At 41.3% G+C, this 17847-nt stretch overlaps 1 protein-coding gene and 1 pseudogene across 2 annotated transcripts in view; both read left to right on the forward strand.

The window, feature by feature from the left end:
• Nucleotides 1-17847, forward strand: part of IP3K1 (inositol-trisphosphate 3-kinase-like protein) — an 803184-nt gene that overhangs the window by 133792 nt on the left and 651545 nt on the right. The window lies entirely within an intron of this gene.
• LOC136865075 (5S ribosomal RNA) lies at nucleotides 7562-7680 on the forward strand (annotated as a pseudogene).

Raw genomic sequence — 17847 nt, forward strand, 5'->3', positions numbered from 1 at the left:
GTTTGTGATTAGTAGCAAACGAGAGTGCGACGGCTTTTACAGTACCTGTGATTAGTAGCACTATATGAGCGACACCATGAGGTGAGGGAACCCATGGTCCTGGCTTGATTATGATTAGTACCCACTATATGAGGAACATCACGGGATAGTACGAGTCCCTGTGGTTAGTACCCTTATGTGATGAACACCATAGGTTTGCGTTGTAAATGGCGCCGCGATGTGCGAAACAGCGTAGGTCTGTAATACATGTACGGATTTCATCACCTGTGAGTAGTACCATAATGTGTGGAATACCGCGAGTCTACGCTGCTCTTGATTAGTACCGCAATATGACAAATACCATGGTTCTACTTTCCTAGCGATAAGTACTATTATGAGGGGCCGCTGACTTGGATTTTGGACCCCTTTCGACTACAAGTATCATCGATTCAGTATTGTGCTATAGAAGCAGTCCCTAGGTCAGTAATACTATTGTTCTACGCCAGCTTCTGTGCTTGTGAGGCACTGTGGGTCGGTTCCACTGATCGTTTTAAATTCACATCCATCCATCCATCCATCCATCCATCCATCCATCCATCCATCCATCCATCCATCCATCCATCCATCCATCCATCCATCCATCCATCCATCCATCCGTCCGTCCGTCCGTCCGTCCGTCCGTCCTCACGTTTTGAATTGTGGTCAGTGGATGTTTTTGGCCTTTTAATTTGTCATTTCATTTCGTACCATTAGGGGCCGATGACCTAGATGTTAGGCCCTTTTAAATAACAAGCACTATCATCATCATCATCATAAACTGTTCCAATATTCCAAAGTTAGAAGGGGCTCCTAAATGTTTCGTGACCATATTTCCACAACACAAGTGGATGTGATAGAAGTTATAGGAAGATAGATTTTATCGGGCTGAGTAGCTCAGACGGTAGAAATGCTCGTAAATTGACTCTGCAATACGAAATTATGGCACTTCGGCGTCTCCAGAAATCGTGTAGGTGGGTAGTGAGGCGTAACATTTTGGTTCAGTTTATTCCCTGGTAGAACGACCCATTACCAATGTATCTGCTGTAGATCGTTCGTACATTTTAACACATATTAATAATAATAATAATAATAATAATAATAATAATAATAATAATAATATGTCCTCCATCCGTCGCGCTAATATCGATCTTTAAGAAACGCTGGCATGCTGAAATTTTGGCATAATAGGAGTTCTTTACACTGCTGCGGTTCAGTGTGATTTAAAAAAATTTAAATACCTACCACTCTGCCGGGATTCGACCCTGCAAACTTAACAGAAGCGAGCGCCTAACCAACTCTGCTACCCAATCGGTCATAGTAATCAAATTGAATATTTATGAAACATCGATTATTTAAAATGATTACCTCCGATTGCAGTTGTCAACAACAGTTTCTTTGGACCTGCTGGAGAGACAGTTCGTTTATCTTGTCGGTTGCAATAATGTAGGTATGTAATAGAACAGGGGTCTGATTAGCTAGAGGTCATACTTTTCATTGTTGACTTGTTAATAGTGAGAATGTGAACACGATTTGTAATATGAACGAGAATTAATTGAGAACTCAAAAAAGAATACTATTAAACAGACAGTAACCTGTTTCGTCCATTCAAGTGGACATCTTCAGTTTCCTCAAGAAAACAACATGAAATCAATATCACCTTGGAAATATATAGGGCCTATAAGTAATACATAGAGCTGTGCTTACCGATTGCAAACTGAAATGTGTTCTACCGACTGTGTTCTTTCTCATTCTCACTGGGCCCGGAATGTCAGACTCAATTTTTTATGCTGCAGCCTGACATTAACTAAGCTAACCTAATCAAGAGAAGATAACGGACCACCCATCGAGATATGAGAAACGTCAATAATTTTTGAATGGTTCATATTTTTATACTTCTTGCCAAGAAACATCCAATTTATAATAATTTAAGTTTGTGCCGTTAATTCAGATTATTAAACGTACAAAAATGTAAGTCACAGAAGTATGAACTCAAGAATTTATATTTCAGACTATTGTTTAGTGGATTTATCGTTCATTCAATATGAAAATACTATCATGGCATCCTTTATTTATTATGAAATCTTCCTGAACACCACTTGTCACAAAAAAAAGAACACACTTAAAGAAAGACCATCGACAACAACATCTGAACTGTTTTGAAAACCACAGTCGAGCAACAGCAAATCAAATACAGGATCAAGTTACACGGAGAGGACTCTGTGGAAATTTTAGATTACCACAAACAAATAAATGCCAGATTCAATAGATAGAATGTGAAAAGGTGGCCAGTTTGTCGAACACAATTTATAATACAAACAAAAATATTAAGTCATAAGAGGTAATAAGAAATACCTTATTTAACATACGATAGCGTATCTAATCAAGTACACATCCGCAGATTTCACAAAGTGAAAAATATGTACAACACCTGGTTACGAATTTCTTGTGAACTTGTTAACATGCTAAAAAGTAGGTCGCATGAATTAGATGTGACTTACGAATTTTCTAGTGTTATGGTGATGATGATTGTGATGGTATTAAGTATTGCTGTAAAACATATCGTCCCCTGAATATGCTAGTGAATGCAGTAGGTTTTTCGTTTAAAAAAAATTGTGATTTACTCCTCCACTTCTTCAGCTTCTTCTTGAATTGCAATAATTCTGTTTGCAAGTTACTGTTTGATTCCTTATACTCTAGTCTATACTGTGCACATCTAAAAATGAAGTGAAGGTAAGATGCAACCCTGACTCGCTTTTTTCTGGATTGTTGTTTCGCTTTGTAATATTATTGTTGTTTCTTAGCACTGCTCTTTGATTTTGTTTGGATTATCGATAATCTCCTCTCTCTGTACTTGTTTTATAATATTATATCAACATTAATGGGAACAGCTGGGTGAATATGTACTCGTATGTTTCCAACTAATTATTATTATACTATCTACTTTACGTCGCACCGACACAGATAGGTCTTATGGCGACAATGGAATAGGAAAGGGCTAGGAGTGGGGAGGAAGCAACCGTGGTATTAATTAAGGTACAGCCCATCATTGGCCTGGTGTGAAAATAGGAAACAATGGAAAACCATCTTCAGGGCTGCCGACAGTGGGGTTCGAACTCACTATCTCCCGAATGCAAACTCACAGCTACGCGATCTTAACCGCACGACTACTTGCTCGGTCCCATTCTGCACGTTAGTGCATATTTTGGACGCTTAGCAATTTCAGGCTACATCTTCTCGATTTTGGGGGCATGATGTTCTCTTTCAAGTATATTTACTTCAATAACTCAAGGAATAGAGTAGGTATTTTTGCATTTTATACTGAAGTTTGTCTGCGTACATACATTACACCAGGTTATTTGTTGTCTACTTACTTCAGGGTGGTTGTATATCTGTGGATAAAATGGAAATATAGGCTATAGCGAACTCAGCTAATTTCGCAGTATTAAAGCTGTTGGTAATGATTTCAGCAAAACTGGTGTAAGAACGTTCTTTTTGTATGAAAACCGGTTATTGGAAATACCTTGATTTGATTGTGTAATCACTGTCTTGCGCAAGTCCATTTTACCAATGTAAAATAGTGCATGGAAAAGTTGGAGATAATATGCGGTGTTCAAGGAGCTCGGGTAATTTCGAAGTAGTGCTTAGAAAGTTTATAAAGAACTCCTTTCTTATTTTATTATCTATTTTAATGTAATGCATGCAAGTAATTTGTTACATAAACACATTAAATAAATTTTTTTATAACACTGTGTTATTGATTGTTTATTGATTAATTATGAATGGATTAACTGTTCGGGATATTAATTAAACCTATTTCTTTGACTGCACAGCCAACTCGCTCGGTGTTCTGAAATTTATGAAAGAAATTAAATGCAAGGTAGAAGCTACATAAAACAGAATTTTGTTGACTAAAGTTGACAGAAGTTAAAAGTGAATAAACGAATTAATTGACTGATATCTTACGTTAATTAGTTCACCTTAATCGACCTCTGAGCGTAAGTGGCATATGAACTCAGCGAAATATGACTTCGGTCCTTGACATGTCTCACGAAACAAACACTCACACTTCAGGCACTTGTAAATCCTTATCACTATCACTGTGACCCTGTCCATATTTGCCTCTTGGTTTTGACATATGTAACAAATAATGTTAACCCGATAACCTTACGCTTACGGATTTCTACCATTTTAAGTAATGCAGAGTGGAAGTGCTAAATGATCTAAGTGCTAAAAAGTAGTTTTTGTGTAAAAGGGTAAAAACAGTATACTAGTGAGCTCTGGACATAGAGGTTCGGCCATCTGTTGACGCTTATTACAACTACCAGGAAAAGAATTGGAACTGAATTGGCGCTGTCGCATAGATAACTTCAAAAAGGAAAAAAACCTACATTTTGGCACTTAGATCATTTAGCACTTGCACTCTACGTGAACGGAAACGCTGTTAAGTCAGTTGCAACTCACACTGAGTAGATTCACATTAACACACACACACACACACACACACACACACACCCCTGGCCATGGTGCAACAGCCCCGAAGGGCCTTAGCCTACCAAGCGACCGTTGCTCAGCCCGAAGGCCTGCAGATTACGAGGTGTCGTGTGGTCATAACGACGGATCCTCTCGGCCGTTATTCTTGACTTTCTAGACCGGGCCGCCATCTCACCGTCAGAAAGCTTCTCAATCGTAATCACGTAGGCTGAGTGAACCTCGAACCAGCCCTCAGATGCAGGTAAAAATCCCTGACCTGGCCGGAAATCGAACTCGGAGCCTCCGGGTAAGAGGCAGGCACGCTACCCCTACACCACGGGGCCGGCATATTCACATTAAGCGCCTGTGCTCTCGCGGCAGCCATCGGAAACTATTGTTACTCAGGTAGACCTACTGATGAAGATATTGCTCTAAATTCAACTAGAATGCATTGCTTTGGATCGTTCTTATTGAAACAAATTCCGAGATGTGCTGTTATCATACAGTGACTTTTTTTAAATTGACATGAACCCGAAATACAGATACTAAATACCGCGATATTAAACTTACTGCGGAACTAGCCGGGTTTGTCTTACAAGTATGTCACAATAATTCATCTCGCTCTTTACAGGCGTCTCATCGAATCTTCTAGGTCTTTTCAAGAGAAAGCAAACCTAAGCGTATACAGACCGACAGAGGAGCCGAAGAGCGCACCGGTATCGGTACACCTATCTTCGGAGATAGGTGGTATGCACGGATGATGGAGCCTTTTCGTTGTATATATTTTAACCGACGTAACTAAACCCAGTGGCGCTTACAGGTCAATTAGAGACTTGTCCTGCCAAAACGACTGCTGCCCTGTCAGATGACCTGTAGGTTTTTGAGTGAAACATGAGCTTGACGACATCCTCAGGTGTATTATTTATCTTTCCCGACTGTGCCCATTGCTTCACATATCAATTAGTTTCACAAGGCCTGGAGAACCCAGTTTCAGCCCTCATACCAGGATTGAAAACCTTGGGTGAGCCGGGAATCGAAGCCGGGGCTTCCGGTGTTACGCTTGTGGACTAAGTAAAAGAAAGTTAGGAGGATTTTTTTGTATCATTAAATTGGCTTTATTTAAGAGATATCTGCTAATGATTAACATTAAGTACACTTAGTAGCTTACAAACCTTCACAGATTAAGAAAATGGTATCAGCATATCGATAATTTCAAAGGGATTTCGAAGTAATGATTCAAAAATTTTCTCTTGATTCACTTTATCACATGTTACCTCCTAGAATTGAGGACTGTCCAGCCGCAGCGGTAAAGAGAAGCGTGGTTTACCTTGAAGGACGTGAGTTTGATTCCTCTTCAGAAGTCGAGTCATTTAGAGACGAAATTTCCACTTCTTGAGAAGCGCATTGCCCTGGGATTCACTCAGGCTACAACAGAAATGAGTTCCAAGTTAATTCTTGAGTGTACAGAGCTGTAAAAAAAATTTGACTGAACATTAAGTTTCGATTATTTCCATTGTAGCATTAGTCATTACTGCCGGAACATAAAAATGATCATAGATCTCTTTTTCTGCTGCTGCAGTGGATTGGTACTTGTTTAAAGTAAATTATAGAATACAAGTTATATTTTCTTTAAAGTACGTCAGTAATGTAATGTTATTATAGGTAATTTAGACTCATACAATAAAATAAAATGAAGCGATTGTGTGATATTTTGCTTTAGGCCTACTTGAATGCTGATATGATCCACTGTGCTTTGTACTATTTACTATCTAAAGTCTTGAAAACTGATGTAGATGGGTTGTCAACTGACCAAACAAAAATATATAATCTCAAAGTAATATTTTAAAAATTAAAAATTTCTGTTCACACATTTTAGTTAGTTGGATTAATATTTGACTGAACGACAGGGAGTTTCATGATACAAAATTAGAAGGATAAGAGGGGAAAACTAAAACAATTTTTCCTCCTTTGAGTCTAATCATTTTCACACCTCTGTAAAGGCGATCTCTCCGTCTGAGTACTGAGATTACGAATAATTACCGTCCATTCCGTCGGGGGCATTCATTGCCTGAATGGTGATGGATTTTTAATTCATAGAACTGAGACATATTATGATAATTTCTTAGCTAACTGTTGAGGTCATATTCGTTAATTTTCAAATCCTACAGGTGTATTTTTAAGGAAATATTTGCACACATATTTCGTAGGGTTTAGGATTAAATGTCCGAGCCCCAAATAGGTTAATAATTGATGCCAGAGGGACAGTACCAATGCATTTTATCAATTTCTTGTCCGGCTCCATGGCTCAATGGTTAGCATGTTGGCTTTTGGTCCAGAGCGTCTCGGGTTCGTTTCCCGGCTGGGTCGGGGATTTTAACCTCCAATACTTAATACCGATGGCTTGGGGGCTGGGTGTGTGTGCCGTTTTCAGCATTAGAATTCATCGTACATACGCCACCCTCCTCAGAGACGCTCAGGTCGCCTATACGGCGTCCACTCGAAAGACCTGCACCAGGCCCCTTCGGAGGCCTCACGAAACATTTCGACCTGGGACATACTTTGATTAATGAAGTGTGTGTGTGTACGCTAAGAAAGGTTGTCGTAGTATTCCTGGGAACCATTTAAAAATTATGAACGTTATGAAGTTTTGGGTAGCTTTAATATAATTTTAGTGTTAGCCTATTAAACTAATGATTTTTTTTTAACCTTGCTTGTAACTTCCTCGATGGTTCAGTGGTAGTGTCGACCTCTGGATCACAAGTTCGCGAGCTCAAACCCGGCAGAGGTAATCGGATTATCGAAGGATAGAATGAAGTCCATTCGACACTCCCATGTCGTACGATGTCGGAATGGATGACGCATTTGGAGTTTACCCGTACAAAATTTTATTAAATCTCAGTTATAGATAGCACAACAGAGATCGGGTTTCCACTGTCGTCTGGTAGAGCAGAATGGTACATCGAAATTGATGCGGGGGCAGCCTAATGGCTTCAATTTAAAATACCCGCAGATTATTATTATTATTATTATTATTATTATTATTATTATTATTATTATGATTATTATTATTATTGTCAACGGCTATACCATATTGAATACACGGGTTCTCATCCGATTACCGCAGTTAAGCAACATTGGGCTTAGTGAGCACTTGGATGGATGACCGCTTGGGAACACCACGTGCTGTTGGTTTAGTTCCCTTTCAAATCCATATCTTACATTCATTTTATTGTAAGCTTTGTCTATAGAGTCAGCATCCATTTATGAAGAAAGCAGAAGAAAGTGTACTAAAAAGATCTACGGGCTGGCCGTGGGGACGCGAGTACCATTGTTGGGAGACCTAGCTTGAGGGGTTGGAACTTGCTGCGTCATATATTGTTTGCTCTAGGGGAGAGTTTGTAAACAAGCAGCGTACTGAGACTTCCATGTCGACATCGGGTAACCTTAACGGCTCAATGACGTTTCTTGATTAGCATCTCATTACCTGCGATTACATGGCTCGTCAGGGTCGGGGCAAAGTAACTACAACTACTTAAATGGCAGGGATAGCGTGGGATTGTTCATGAATATTCTGGAAGCATAAATTTAGGTACAGGGATTTCTTCTTTCTTTTTAGTTCATTGAAACTAGGTATATGGACCGGTATTGAATTTCATGTACAGCTCAAGACTCCACTGAATCTGGTCCTATACATAAAATTGAACGAAACTCAGAATGAAACGATACGGTATATTATCACACCACGTCTTGGCCTGAGGGTTAGCATACTTCTTGCTCGGAAGATCCGGAATCCATTCCCTACCCTGTCATTCATTTACGACTAGCTTCAGGGTATGAAGCGGGTGGACTAAACCTGGGCTACAAGATCGTGAAGTGAGATGTTTTAAAATTTCTCTCACGATCTGTTTGCCAATGTTCATCCGTGGTTTTACCATCACCATGTGAATGCTGAGATAATACATGTGAGATTTTTTCAATTAAAAGTCACGTCCCTGTGGTTTGGATTCCTCGTAACAATGCAAGTTTGCTGTGCGGTTAGGGGCGCGCAGCTGCGAGCTTGCATCCGGGAGATGGTGGTTTCGAATCCCACCGACACAGATATGTCTTATGCCGACGATGGGGTATGAAAGGGTTAGGACTGGGAAGGAAGCAGTCGTGGCCTTAACTAAGATACAGCACCAGCATTTGCCTGGTGTGAAAATGGGAAACCAGGGAAAACCATCTTCAGGGCTGAGTTCGAACCCACTTCTCCCGGATGCAAGCTCACAGCTGCGCGCGCCTAACCTCACGGCCAATTGTAATTTCAACGGGAGATCATACCAACTTTCCCTTCACTGGGCTAAATTCTTTCTTTTTGTTCCGTTATAGTATTTATTAAGTAAATGTATTTAACCTGCCCCGTGGTTTGTTTGTGGGGCATGAAGAAAATTTTATTGTACAGTATTGAATCAAAATTTCAAGAAAACTATTATTAAGGCCTCGGTTGCTTCCTTCCCACTCCTAGCCCTTTCCTATACCATCGTCGGTAAAGCAACTTAAAAAAAGAGTAGACCTATATGTGTACTCCTTAGTCCCGTTTCTTGATATGAGGTCGGAGATGAATTTATATGGCATGTTTTACGGCCTTATGCCCTTCCTGACGCAACCTCAATTGAGGAGCTAATGAATATGAAATGAATTATGGTGAATGAAATTGAGTAAGGAGGTGGAAGGAATCGACTGCGGCCTAATAATAGGAAATATCGTGGCATTTGCCTGGGAGTAAAAGTGGGAAACCAAAGAAAACCAATCTCAAGATAGTCGACAGTGGGGTACGAACCTACGCGTCTCCCGAATGCAGAGCTTGGCTCTATATCCATAGCGCGGCCACTCCGCTCAGTCCTATTATTTTCAACAAGTGATCACTAAAATTACAATTACATCACAGAACGCGAGTCATTAGGGTATCAGCGATATTTCTTTTCACATGGGTATGGTATAATAACAGCGTTTTCAAGGAAAAATACATCACTCCATGTTGTGTGTTTTTAAGATAGAGACATTAAATGGCTATTATCGCTAAGACTAAACAGACTTTCAGATTTATTACTCCCGAGTATAGTTTCCGTATCACATTCATGTTTTCATAATTTTCGGGATAACTAATTCAAAGTATTTATTCAAACAGGAGAATGCAGGATTAACCGCTTCATCGTCACACGTGTATTCCGGCTCCATTCTCGACAATCTACAGTGAAACCTGAATGCAACGGAATCTCATGGTACCATGTTTCTTTTCCGCTGAGCACAGGTTTCCATTGAGAACAGGTAAACGTGATTTAAGGTACATTGCACTCATGTATTGTGTGCTGGGGTTTCTGCACATTAGTCTGAAGAGGTTTCGTAGTCACTTGACCGCATTGTGGACCTCTTACGATACTGTATGCTGTAACACTGTGTAATTTATTAGTTGTTACACAAGAGAGACACAACAATACATTTTCTTTTCACTGCTTTTCATGTACTCAAGGAAGTTACATTTCTCGTAACAATTACAATTAGTTAAATATACAAGAATTTATTTCTGCACATAACTTGTAGGATTGTCAACATTATTTATTTTCTTAAAGATTCAAAGGAATTAAAAAACGACGGTAAAGCTCTGGTGTTGGTAGGTTCGATCTTGGCTCAGTCCGGTGGCATTTGAAGGTGCTGAAATATGCCAGCCTCGTGACGGTAGATTTACGTAAAAGAACTCCAGCGGAACAAAATTCAGCTTGTCCGAAAATCATAAAAGTACGTACAACCAGTAATATTGTTATGTACATTCAGAAACTTCTAAACAATTCTGCTCTCATCATGAATGAAAAATTACATATATATATATAGCTATATTTTCCGTTGCATACTGACAAAGTGTTTCCGTTTCCGCGTTGGGCAAGTTCCGCTAAATACAGGTACTTTCGTACGTATTATTAGTTTTAATCTCATCGGGCCATGAAATGTTTCCGTTAATACCAGGTTTCCGCTGTGGACAGGTTCCGTTGCAAACAGGTTCCTCATTAGTACATTATTATCTAGCTCTCACCAGTAACCACAAGCTACGTGTAAATGAACCGTTGCGCATCATATCCTCGTCATTACATCCTTCAAGACGCATTGCGAGCGCTGGGGCTCCATGTTTGCCAAACTCTCGATGCGATGTACATTGATTACTAGAATGTAATTATTACTAAAATGTAACGATTACAATTTTATTTCAAGGAGTAAATTTACAAGTATATATTATATTTTGTGATAAATAACGATTACAAGTAAAACAACATACTAAAAAAGTTTATATGCCTTTGTTGGCAGGACATAGTGTTTACAGTGCACTATGTCTTCTGGTATAGGCTAGAGCAATTTTGTTACTTTCATAGATCTGTCTCTGTCTTATCCTTGGCTTTGACAATATGAAAGTGACTGAGGTATGACCGATGCTAGTAATGCCAATCCTTATGCAGCCAGTCCCTGCTATGAATGGTGTTAAAATGTTGCTCATAGGGTCGGTTGGTGTATGCATTTCAGTGGGCTTGGCAGATTGATATGTAATAGCAACTCTGGCTCGGTGAGGAAAGCAACGGGAAACTACCTCACTCCTCATTTCCCTAGTACGCCTCTTCAGTGATGCCTAGGCCATCTATGACAGCTGATGGCAGAGCTGTTGAGGATCCCACCAGCGGTATCGCTGACAGACTGAACATACATACAAAAAGTTTATCGTTACAAATGTCCATTACTTTACTACTACTACTACTACTACTACTACTACTACTACTACTACTACTACTACTACTACTACTACTACTACTACTACTACTACTACTACTACTACTACTACTACTACTACTACTACTACTACTACTACTACTACTACTACTACTACTACTACTACTACTACTACTACTACTACTACTACTACTACTACTACTACTACTACTACTACTACTACTACTACTACTACTACTACTACTACTACTACTACTACTACTACTACTACTACTACTACTACTACTACTACTACTACTACTACTACTACTACTACTACTACCGGGCGAGTTGGCCGTGCGCGTAGAGGCGCACGGCTGTGAGCTTGCATCCGGGAGATAGTAGGTTCGAATCCCACTATCGGCAGCCCTGAAGATGGTTTTCCGTGGTTTCCCATTTTCACACCAGGCAAATGCTGGGGCTGTACCTTAATTAAGGCCACGGCCGCTTCCTTCCAACTCCTAGGCCTTTCCTATCCCATCGTCGCCATAAGACCTATCTGTGTCGGTGCGACGTAAAGCCCCTAGCAAAAAAAACTACTACTACTACTACTACTACTACTACTACTACTACTGACACGGAGTATTCGCATTTCAATACCCTAAAATACAACAGACCTCAGCCAGCATCGAACCCGTTATCTTTATAACAGAAGGTCCGACTCGTTGGCTGAATGGTCAGCGTACTGGCCTTCTGTTCAGAGGGTCCCTGGTTCGATTCTTGGCCGGGTCGGGGATTTTAACCTTCATTGTTTAATTCCAATGGTCCGGGGGCTGGGTGTTTGTGCTGTCTCCAACATTCCTGCAACTCACACACCACACATAATACTATCCTCCACCACAATAACACTCGGTTACCTACACATGGCAAATGCTGCCCACCCCCATCGGAGGGTCTGCCTTACAAGGGCTGCACTCGGCTAGAAATAGCCACAGGAAATTATTATTATATAACAGAAGGCAAACAACTGACTGCAACACTGAGGTCATCGCACAAGCTATCTGGTATTTAATTAAGGAACCCGTTTTCGGCTCTAATATCTGGCAACCCAATGTCTCTTATAACATGCCGATAAACTGGAAGTGTGATTCAACCTGTCGCCAGTCTCAGAGATATTTAGTAATTGAACATACAAATCTCTGTACAAAATCATGAAGTACTAGATATGTATTGAATGCGTTCCATTCATGTTCCAATTCTGAGATCAAACTTCGTAAATGGAAATAATAAAGTAATTTATTGTTCCTTTTCATATCAATATTCCAAGTCTTATATTGATGATTGTTGACTGTCATCTTCGGGAGGAAACTTAATTGCTACTGTTGAACTTCCTTCTTTCGTGAAATATCACCGTTAACTTGAAAGTAGTTTTAGTATTCTTATTTCTATATCTGCGAGTGCCGTGTGTGATGTTCTCCTAGGACGGTTTACTATATCTGAAAACTAGAAAATGTTTTTGTTAAGAGTTTAATGTGGTTCCCATTTTGTCGGGTCTCTGCCCATCAACTCCATAAACTCATCGTCATTGCTCCTCTTCCTTACCGATCAAGTGAGTTGGCCGTCCGTTTGGGATCGCGTAGCTGTGAGTTTGCATTCAGGAGTTGGTGGCTTTGAATCCAACCTTCGGCAGCCCTGAAGAGGGTTTTCCGTCGTTTCCCATTTTCACCCCAGGCAAATGGTGGGACTGTACCTTAATTGAAGGCCACGGCCGCTACTTTCCCATTCCTTGCCCTTTCCCACCCTTCGGTCGCCGAAAACCTTCGATGTGTTAGTGCGACGTTATGTGAAGATTAACTAGCATATATCTCTTTCTGTAACTTAAACTTTTGGTAACATTTCTTGAATTTTGGCTTCGGCTTAAAGTCATTTTACCTCGGTTCTTCCTCCATGGCTCCCACTATATCAGTATCGGAAAATGGATCTACAGTCGAACCTCGATATCTCGAACCTCCTTTGGTCGAATTTTCTATATGTCGAAGTAACTCTCGATTTCTCGATGCAAAGAGTTCCTCCCTTGAAGCAAGAAATACTCTGTAACAATTTTGTGCAACATTAACTGTGCAATACGGCATTTGTGGTTTGTTAGGAACAGTTACCAAGTAAAGAAAGTTCCACAGCGATGCTGGGAGCTAATCTGACGGAAATCGCAGAACTAAAACTTCTAATGGTCAGAAAATCGTCGAAGCCTCGCTGTTTCTCGGGTGTAAATTAATTACCGGTCACTTACGAAAGCAACCCCCGAAGTCACGGATGACGAGCTCCATTTACGAATCTCAGCTGCGTGTTATTGACGAGAAGTTTCAACGTGAGGGGAGGAAAGTTTAACAGTAACAAACAGAAGAGTCTAACGGATATTTTTTCCAAAGGTGTTAACCGAGGCATGTTTCTTGTTTCACTACTGTATGTACTGTGTCCTGTCTTCTAAAAAGGTACTGTAATAAGGGTTATTAATTAAAGAGATGCCATAAAATAGAGTTTGTTTGTATATTTTTAAATACTGTTAAAAATAATGTAAATAGTATAAGCCCGTAGATACCTATGATTCAATTATGTGCTATACATGCTCAAAAACTGTATTCTCTATATCTCGAAATAAAATGTAGCTCCCGAGGTGATTCGAGATATCGAGGTTCCACTGTATTACCCAATCTGAGACTTCCAACCAAAGGAGATTCTTAAATTGTCCAGTTAGATGGCCTCAGTAAACTTGCAAATAATCAGTTCGCATCCTACGCCTTCCATCTAACTCGAACAGGCTACACGATTGTCTGTTAAGTGTCCCTCTAGGTCAGAGATGGCAATTATTTACCGACTAGCGTGTCAATTAAGGTCTTGTTCATTACATTCTACTGTATAGTGTGCCATCGGTTATTTTCCTTTAAAATCATCATGAAACCTCTTATTTGACTTCACTTAGGTATTAGATTGCATAACATATAAAAGTGCATTCCACTGAATGGTTCGTGATTTTATTTTGCGAACATTAATGAATTACATTTCTTAAAGCCATGTGCATTTTAAGAATAAAGTATATTTTTGCTTTAACCTCATAAACCGGGCGAGTTGGCCGCGCGGTTAGGGTCGCGCAGCTTTGAACTTGCATCCGGGAGATAATGGGTTCGAACCCCACTGTCGGCTGCGCTGAAGATGGTTTTCCGTGGTTTCCCATTTTCACACCAGGCAAATGCTGGGGCTGTACCTTAATTAAGGCCACGGTCTCTATCGTCCCATTCCTATGCCTTTCCTCTCCCATCGTCGCCATAAGGTTCAAGGTTCAAGATTCAAGATACCCGTCTCCCTTAATCTCGAAAATCATAGATTAGGGAGAGGGTATTATTTATTGTAATCGTTTCATAATTTCATAATTTGTGATACATGCCGTATACAAAATTAGAAGGAGTAACTTAAATAACTATTGTGAATATTGTTAATAATTGGTACATGCGATGAATGTTCATATAAAGCAGGTGCATAGAAATTGAACAGAGAAAGAATACTATAAACTGAATGTTGGAGTTCCATTCATATATAGTATTATGGCAGAAAAAAAACAAAACATCTAAAGCAGCTAGCAAAAAAAAAAAAAAAAGCATTCTGGGAACTCCTGCCTTAGAGTATAGACCAAGGGTTTTCTTTCATTATTGGGAATGCATTTTAAAACCTACCATTATGTTTCATTACCGAGAAGGCCCGAAAGAGTTCTCCAAAATAAGGTCAGTTTCTTATTACAGTCCAAGGACTTCGCGGAAACTTTGGTTCTAGTCGATCTACAGGTTATATATTATCGCTGTGTTCGCCGTCGGCATCCATGTGTTGCAACTGGGAAGCATCTCTTCAGTCACTTGTGCTAATTTTGTACGATGGGATCCAAGATTGAAAATAAACAAGGAGTTCATCGATCTTGCATTCCCTCATGTTCAGCGCTTACCAGATATCTCTCAGACTGGCTGCAAGGTCATGGTTTTTGCGTTCATGTTGTTATCAGCACGGTTGATGTCTGCATTTCAAGCGCAATATGTGGAACATAATGTATTCCGCATTAAACATGTAATAGATATACACTGACTGACAGAGCAAATGCAACACCAAGAAGGAGTGGTCAGAACTTTATGCCAATTGCAGGGTAGACTGACGTCACTGAGGTATGCTCATGATGTGAAATGCGCCGCTGTGCTGCGCACGTAGCGAACGATAAATGGGACACGGCGTTGGCGAATGGCCCACTTCGTACCGTGATTTCTCAGCCGACAGTCATTGTAGAACGTGTTGTCGTGTGCCACAGGACACGTGTATAGCTAAGAATGCCAGGCCGCCGTCAACGGAGGCATTTCCAGCAGACAGACGACTTTACGAGGGGTATGGTGATCGGGCTGAGAAGGGCAGGTTGGTCGCTTCGTCAAATCGCAGCCGATACCCATAGGGATGTGTCCACGGTGCAGCGCCTGTGGCGAAGATGGTTGGCGCAGGGACATGTGGCACGTGCGAGGGGTCCAGGCGCAGCCCGAGTGACGTCAGCACGCGAGGATCGGCGCATCCGCCGCCAAGCGGTGGCAGCCCCGCACGCCACGTCAACCGCCATTCTTCAGCATGTGCAAGACACCCTGGCTGTTCCAATATCGACCAGAACAATTTCCCGTCGATTGGTTGAAGGAGGCCTGCACTCCCGGCGTCCGCTCAGAAGACTACCATTGACTCCACAGCATAGACGTGCACGCCTGGCATGGTGCCGGGCTAGAGCGACTTGGATGAGGGAATGGCGGAACGTCGTGTTCTCCGATGAGTCACGCTTCTGTTCTGTCAGTGATAGTCACCGCAGACGAGTGTGGCGTCGGCGTGGAGAAAGGTCAAATCCGGCAGTAACTGTGGAGCGCCCTACCGCTAGACAACGCGGCATCATGGTTTGGGACGCTATTGCGTATGATTCCACGTCACCTCTAGTGCGTATTCAAGGCACGTTAAATGCCCACCGCTACGTGCAGCATGTGCTGCGGCCGGTGGCACTCCCGTGCCTTCAGGGGCTGCCCAGTGCTCTGTTTCAGCAGGATAATGCCCGCCCACACACTGCTCGCATCTCCCAACAGGCTCTACGAGGTGTACAGATGCTTCCGTGGCCAGCGTACTCTCCGGATCTCTCACCAAACGAACACGTGTGGGATATCATTGGACGCCGTTTGCAAACTCTGCCCCAGCCTCGTACGGACGACCAACTGTGGCAAATGGTTGACAGAGAATGGAGAACCATCCCTCAGGACACCATCCGCACTCTTATTGACTCTGTACCTCGACGTGTTTCTGCGTGCATCGCCGCTCGCGGTGGTCCTACATCCTACTGAGTCGATGCCGTGCGCATTGTGTAACCTGCATATCGGTTTGAAATAAACATCAATTATTCGTCCGTGCCGTCTCTGTTTTTCCCCAACTTTCATCCCTTTCGAACCACTCCTTCTTGGTGTTGCATTTGCTCTGTCAGTCAGTGTAGATTTAAAAGCAGAATGTTATTACTTTTTAGACCTTTTATGTATAATGTTAAGAGTAACGTTGTAAGCAGTATTTTACAGCGCTATCTACTGTATAACAAGATGCAATGTTAAATATTGCGGATATATCAGTGTGTAGTTTCCAAAGAAATGAAATCCTATATTCCCTTTGGGACCTATATACCAGTTTGCTATCCCTGTAAGTTATATTTGATTATTGATAAAACACGTACTGTAGGCCTATATTTGATTCGGTTACGTATTTCGCCAGAATAAAACAATCCTTGTATGGCAACTTGTCGTCAATCCAAAATTGTGCCCAACTTCCTAACAATGAAATAGTCGAGATGGCAAAAAAAATCTGCATATCCGGAGCTGGGAGAATCGAAATATTTGAGATAGAATGCAAACAATATAATTTTGATTAATAGAATAAACTGAAAACTGTTCGTGAATTCATACGTGAAGAGGGGCATGGAAAATACACGCATGTTCATAAAAAGCAGAATACCTTGAAAGACTAGAGATGGGAAGTTCATATTCACAGGACATGTTCATTAGTATGTTCTGCAGAAACGATTAGCATTTCAGTCACCTAGGCTCAGTATGTGTCCTGTTGCTTAGTAGGTACTGGGTCCTCCAAATATGAACTTTGGAACCATACTGCATTTACCTGGTTCCGCAGTTCATCTTTGGTGGTTGGCATTGGGTCACAGCGCCGCACCCGTCGTTTCACCATATCCCACACATTTTCCATTGGCGACAAGTCCGGTGATCGGGCGGGCCAGGGCAACAGTCTGACATCCTATGACAACAAGAAGGTACGTTTTCGTGCAGCAACAAGTAGTCGCGCATTGTCCTACTGAAATATGGCGTCTGGGGTGTCGTGCAGAAAGGGCATGGCTACGGGTCGCAGGATGTCATTCACGTAGGTCAAACTGGTTACAGTGCCCTGCACATGCACCAAATGTGATTTGTGGTTGTACCCGATAGCACCCCACACCGTAAGGCCTTGAGTTGGCGCTGTATGTCTTGTGCGAATACAGTCATTGTGATGCCTCTCTCCCTGTCTGCGGCGAACCAAAATGCGGCC

This window comes from Anabrus simplex, chromosome 2 (assembly GCF_040414725.1).
Source record: "Anabrus simplex isolate iqAnaSimp1 chromosome 2, ASM4041472v1, whole genome shotgun sequence".
In the NCBI taxonomy this organism is placed as follows: Eukaryota; Metazoa; Arthropoda; class Insecta; order Orthoptera; family Tettigoniidae; genus Anabrus; species Anabrus simplex.